Source organism: Chlorocebus sabaeus, chromosome 21, assembly GCF_047675955.1.
Source record: "Chlorocebus sabaeus isolate Y175 chromosome 21, mChlSab1.0.hap1, whole genome shotgun sequence".
Taxonomy (NCBI): domain Eukaryota; kingdom Metazoa; phylum Chordata; class Mammalia; order Primates; family Cercopithecidae; genus Chlorocebus; species Chlorocebus sabaeus.
This window is the reverse complement of record NC_132924.1, coordinates 17,071,754-17,077,925: the sequence shown is the minus strand read 5'-3', so window position 1 is coordinate 17,077,925 and position 6,172 is coordinate 17,071,754.

Sequence of the window (6,172 nt, the reverse complement as noted above, 5' to 3'; positions counted from 1 at the left end):
AGTCTCAGCTACTTGGGAGGCTGAAGTAAGAGAATAACTTGAACTTGGGAGGCAGAGGTTGCAGTGAGCTGAGATTGCACCATTGCACTACAGCCTGGGCAACAAGAGTGAAACTCCGTCTCAAAAATAAATAATAAATAAATAAATAAATAAATAGAAATTTAAAAGAATGTTTTATAGAGACAGAGTGTCACTCTGTTGCCTAGGTTGGAGTGCAGTGGTACAATTTGGTCTCACTACAACCTCTGCCTCCTGGGTTCAAGTGATTCTCCTGCCTCAGCCTCCCAAGGAGCTGGGATTACAGGCACGCACCACCATGCCTGGTTAATTTTTTTATTTTTAGTAAAGACGGGGTTTCACTATGTTGCCCAGGCTGGTCTCAAACTCCTGGCCTCAAGTGATCCGCCCACCTTGACCTCCCAAAGTGCTGGGGTTACAGGCATGAGCCACTGCGTCCAGCTAATTTTGTATTTTTAGTAGAGACGGGGTTTCACCATGTTGGTCAGGCTGGTCTCTGACCTCAGGTGATCCACCCACCCACCTCGGCCTCCCAAAGTGTTGGGATTACGGGCATGAGCCACTGTGCCATCCTCAAATTGGTTTTTATTAGTGGTTCATGAGTTGGCCAGCATGTCATCTAAGGATTTAGAAAAGCCACTCCAATGAGAGGAGCAGAGGAGGTTGGTTTTGTTGAAAAGGGCTGAAGAAAGAAAAACAGAACAAAAAGAGGGTAGGTCATTTTAAATTACTTTCCTTATAGAGTTAAAACAAAGGAGACTTTCTTGTCAAGCCGGCTGAGGAAAACAGGGACCCTTCTGATTGGTTGCTGTGAATTTCCTGTTTTTTGGAAAACTGGCCCGTTTCAAAGTTCAGTTGGGCGATGTGGTACCTAGCAGGAGTGATTCCATTCTGGTTTGCTGTGGTCCACTGGGGCCTAGTGTAGGAGCTTACTCCAAAACAATGGTCTCTATACATTTCACTGAACTCCACCCCACTCAACAGCCTGCTCGCTTTATGCCTCTAACAATAGCTCCTGTCTTTGGTCCCCCTCAGTCCAATGGGTCTCATACTTACCTCTAAGATTCATCTCCCTAAATTGTGATAAGGCTATTCCATCCTGCTTGATTTTCTTTCTTTTTTTCTTTTTTTTTTTTTTTGATTCCCCATTGCCTACAGTGTAAATAATGATACATCTATAAAACAGGGAGTCATGAAGACTATTTTAGGCTGGGCTTGGCGGCTCACACTTCTAATCCCAGAACTTTGGGAGACCAAGGCTGGAGGATCGCTTGAGGCCAGGAGTTTGAGGGCAGCCTGGGCAACACGACAAAATCCTGTCTGTACTAAAAATAAAAATAGCCTGGCACGGTGGCTCACACCTGTAACCCCAGCACTTTGGGAGGCTGAGGTGGGCGGATCATGAGGTCAGGAGTTTGAGACCAGCCTGACCAACATGGTGAAACCCCGTCTCTACTAAAATACAAAAATTACCCAGGCATGGTGGCACATGCCTGTAGTCCCAGCTACTCAGGAGGCTGAGGCAGGAGAATCACTTGAACCTGGAGGCAGAGGTTGCAGTGAACTGAGATTGCACCACTGCACTCCAGCCTGGGCGACAAAGCAAGACTCCATCTCAAAAATAAATAAATAAATAAAAATTAGCCAGACGTGGTGGTATGTGCCTATAGTCCCAGATGCTCAAGAGGCTGAGGTGGGAGGATCCCTTGAGCGCAGGAGTTTCAGGTTGCAGCGAGCCATGATCATGCCACTGCATTGCAGCCTGGGTGACAGAGAAAAAAAAAATTGTAAGATTTTTAAATAGCTTTTTTTTTCTGATTCTACAAATAATGTATTCTTGTTTTGTTTTGTTTTATTTGAGACTCTGTCACCCAGGCTGGAGTGCAGTAGCAATCACAGCTCACTGCAGCCTTAACCTCTCAGACTCAGGTGATATTCCTATCTCAGCCTCCCAAGTAGCTGGGACTACAGGTGCAAACCACCATGCCTGGCTATTTTTGAAAAACTTTTTGTAGAGATGGAGTCTCACTATGTTGCCCAGGCTGGTCTTGAACTCCTAGGCTTGACTGATACTCCAGCCTCAGCCTCCCAAAGTGCTAGATTACAAGTGTAAGCCACGGTGCCAGTCCCTGATTCTACAAAGAATGCATTCTTATTCATGGTTTGGCACATTTCCTTCCTATCTTTTTTTTTTTTTTTTTTTTTTTTTTGAGACAGAATTTCACTCGGTAGCTCAAGCTGGAGTGCAATGGTGCAATCTCAGCTCACTGCAACCTCTGCCCCCTGGGCTCAAGCAATTCTTGTGCCTCAGCCTCCTGAGTAGCTGGGACTACAGGTGCATGCCACCACACCCGCCTAATTTTTTGTATTTTAGTAGAGACAGGGTTTCACCATGTTGCGTAGGATGGTCTTGAACTCCTGAGCTCAGGCGATCCGCCCACCTCAGACTCCCAAAGTGCTGGAATTACAGACATAAGCCACCGCACCTGGCCCCTTCCTTCTTTTTTTTTTAATGGCTTTCTAAATACTTTTTAAGATTTTAGCGCCCCTACAAACACTGTGCCATGTTTCTTTATTTCTGTCTACACGCACGGACACACACACGGACACACACACACACACTTTGTTGTTTTGTTTTAACCTTGTGAGCCTTAATTGCTGACCCATGACTCTCAGTGGGCTATTTAACATCCATTCAATGCAATTTATTTATTTATTATTATTATTTTTAGGACAGAATCTCACTCTGTCGCCCAGGCTGGAGTGCAGTGGTACAATCTTGGCTCACTGCAACCTCCACCTCCTGGGTTCAAACGATTCTCCTGCCTCAGCCTCCTGAGTAGCTGGGATTACAGAACCCTGCCACCACGCCCAGCTAATTTTGTAATTTTAGTAGAGATGGGGTTTCACCATGTCAGCAGGCTGGTATCGAACTCCTGACCTCAAGTGGTCTGCCCGCCTTGGCCTCCCAAAGTGCTGGGATTACAGGCCTGAGCCACCATGCCCAGCCCATTCAATGCAATTACTTACCCTCTAGGCTATAATCAAATTTCCCCGACTGTCCCAATAGTGTCCCTGCTCCAGTCTAGTTAAGGAGCATGGCATTTTCTTCTCCTGTCTCTAGTCTCCCCTAATCCAGATGTGTGGAGGCTAAAGCAAGTCCATCTTTGACGCCAGTCTGCCATGATGACCTCTGATTAACCCCTGTTCTGGGAAGGCCTCTAAGATTTCCAGTTTATCTATTGTTCCCTGTGTAAGAGGCTTTATTGTAATTCCTGCCCTTAGGTCAAAATAGTCTTGATGTTATCATACTTCAACTATCCTATATATCCCTTCAGGGCCACCCTTTCCCTATCACATGTAAGCCCTGGTATCGCTGACGCCTGACACACAGACATGGTTCAGCTCATGAGTTCCTATTAAATGTTTCTTTTGGAGAAACTGAATTTGTCAGCCTCTTTCTTTGACCTCTCAGCTTCCTCAGACTTTAGGGGCAGGCTTGCACAGACCTGCTTACCAAGAAACGAGACCATTTCCCCAGGCCTGATGTTCTCTGAGAGTCACAGCCAGTGCTGGAAACTGAGCCTCTGTGTAGAACTGTCTTATTTTTTCATGATCAGATTCAGGTTGAACATTTCTGGCAGGAAATTCTACTTGAAGAAGTCTGTATCTTTTCTCTGAGCATCACATCAGGTACCCAGGATGTCAAATGGTCCCACTGTTGGTGTGGTTGACCTTGGTCATTTTGCTAAGGTGGTGTCTGACCAACGTTATTATAAAGGTTCCTTTCTCCCCGTGTAATGAATTAGAGGCCTGTGGGAAGACTGTGTGCTCCATAAAGGCTTTTCAAGAAATGAAAATGTTGGCATCGTGCAACTTCGTATGATGTTTTTAGTTAGCAAATTGTGACTGTCTTCTCATACCATTAAATATTCTTCAAAAACATGATTTCCAACCTGTGGGTGCATTCTACTTAATTACTGCCTACTAGGATGTAACTATTTGCTTGCTAACATAAGCTCCACGACAGTGCAGATCTTCATCAGTTTTACTTTCTGCCATGTTTCCAGCACTGAGAGTGGTATCTGGCATACAGTAGAAGCTCAACAAAAATTTGTTGAATGAATGAATACAGTTTGTGTGTAATTTTTCAATACCCTAATGTCACAGCAAACATCCTTGTAAATAAATCTTTGAAATATTTACTTTGTGAGAAACACAGATAATGCTTGTAAGGGAAATGTTTGTGTTGATAATGTGAAAAAATAAGAATGCAAAATCATACATATGCCATATTCTCCACAACATCAAGATATGCAAAGAGAATCATCTGGGAAAAAACAGAGCAAACAATTGACAGGAATTATCTCTGAACAGTTTTAATGTATTTTGAACATCTCTCTGTATTTTCCACAATGAGAATATATCGCTTGTATGCAAAGGAGCAGCAGCACCTTTTTCTTTTTAAAGTTAGTTTTGCAAGTCAAGAGTCATAGTTACTGGGGGTACCCAAACTGGTTAAAAACCAAATTCAGGTTTAGGCTACACCAACTGTAGGAGACTGTGGACTTGCAGGAGCCCCTGGACGCTGGGCTAGGCTGATTACATTTAGGATATCAGGTTCCCTTTCTGGTGTCACATTTTAAAAGTGATATTGTCTAACTGGTGCCTGTCTAAAGGACAGTGGCCAGTTGGTACAGGATCTGAAAATTGTGTTACCGTTAACACTTACGAACTGGGAGCATTTTTCCTCCAAAAGAAGACTGAGGGGATTGAAAAGTTTCTTTTAATATTTGAAGAACTGTCAAATAACAAAGTGATGATTCTTATTTTATGCACTTTTAGAGGAAAAGCTTCAAGAAGGCAGCATTTTTATTCTAGTAAATGAGGAAGACTTTTTTTTTTTTTTTTTTTTTGAGGCAGAGACTCACTTTGTTGTCCAGGCTGAAGTGCAGTGGTGCGATCTCGGCTCACTGCAACCCCCACTTTCTGGGTTCAAGCTATTCTTCTGCCTCAGCCTCCCGAGTAGCTGAGACTACAGGTACACACCACCACGCCCAGCTAATTTTTGTACTTTTAGTAGAGACAGGGGTTTCACCATATTGGTCAGGCTGGTCTCCAGCTCCTGACCTCAAATGATCCATCCGCCTTGGCCTCCCAAAGTGCTGGGATTACAGGCACGAGCCACCGCGCCCAGCAACTTTTTTTTTTGGTCGGGGGGTGGGGGACAGAGTCTCACTCTGTCACCCAGGGTGGAGTGCAGTGGTGCGATCTCAGCTCACTGCAACCTCTGCCTCTCAGGTTCAAGCGATTCTCCTGCCTCAGCCTCCTGAATAGCTGGGAATACAAGTGCATGCCACCATGCCTGGCTAATTTTTGTATTTTTTAGTAGAGGTTTAGTAGAGGGATTTCACCATGTTGGCCAGGCTGGTCTTGAACTCCTGACCTCAGGTGATCCACCCATCTTGGCCTCCCAAAGTGCTAGGATTACAGGCATGAGCCACTGTGCCCGGCCTCAAGGAAGACTTTCTTAACAATTCATCATATAGTAGAAAATGAAAACATTCCCTAGAAAGGAGCCTCTCCCAGGGGCACAGGGCAGGAATTGTTGAAGCAGTTAGGAGGTAAGAGAGATGCCTGCCCTGGGGGCACCTGGGATGCGTGCTGTGGCCACTTCCAGCATCCTCCATGAACCTGTCTGCAACTCCCCCATACATGCAGCCTCTTCCAAGACAGAGGAATGGTCAGGGTCCCCTGGTGCCTGCCTCCCCCTTCATTAGGGTTTCTTCTTCAGGGCCAGCTCCCCAGAGAATCCATCCCTCATACCTCATCTCTCCCTCCCCATTCTCTGGCCCTGCTTTAGTTTTCTTCCTAACACTGTTTTTGATGGACGCATTGTTACCTGTTAACTCATTTCCTACTGTTTGTCCCCTCTAACATGCTTGCTGTAAGGATGGAGGGGCCTTATTCTCCTGGTCCCTGGGGACAGACCAGTGTTCACAGACCCCAGACCAGGGACTGCTGGACAGCAGGCCTGCCACATTTGTTCAATGAAGGAATGATTCCCAAAAGAAATAGAGCACAGAGTTCAGAGGCGGGCTTCAGGGAAGAAATTTCAACAATGTCAAAAATTAATTGTGGAGTATCCATTGAT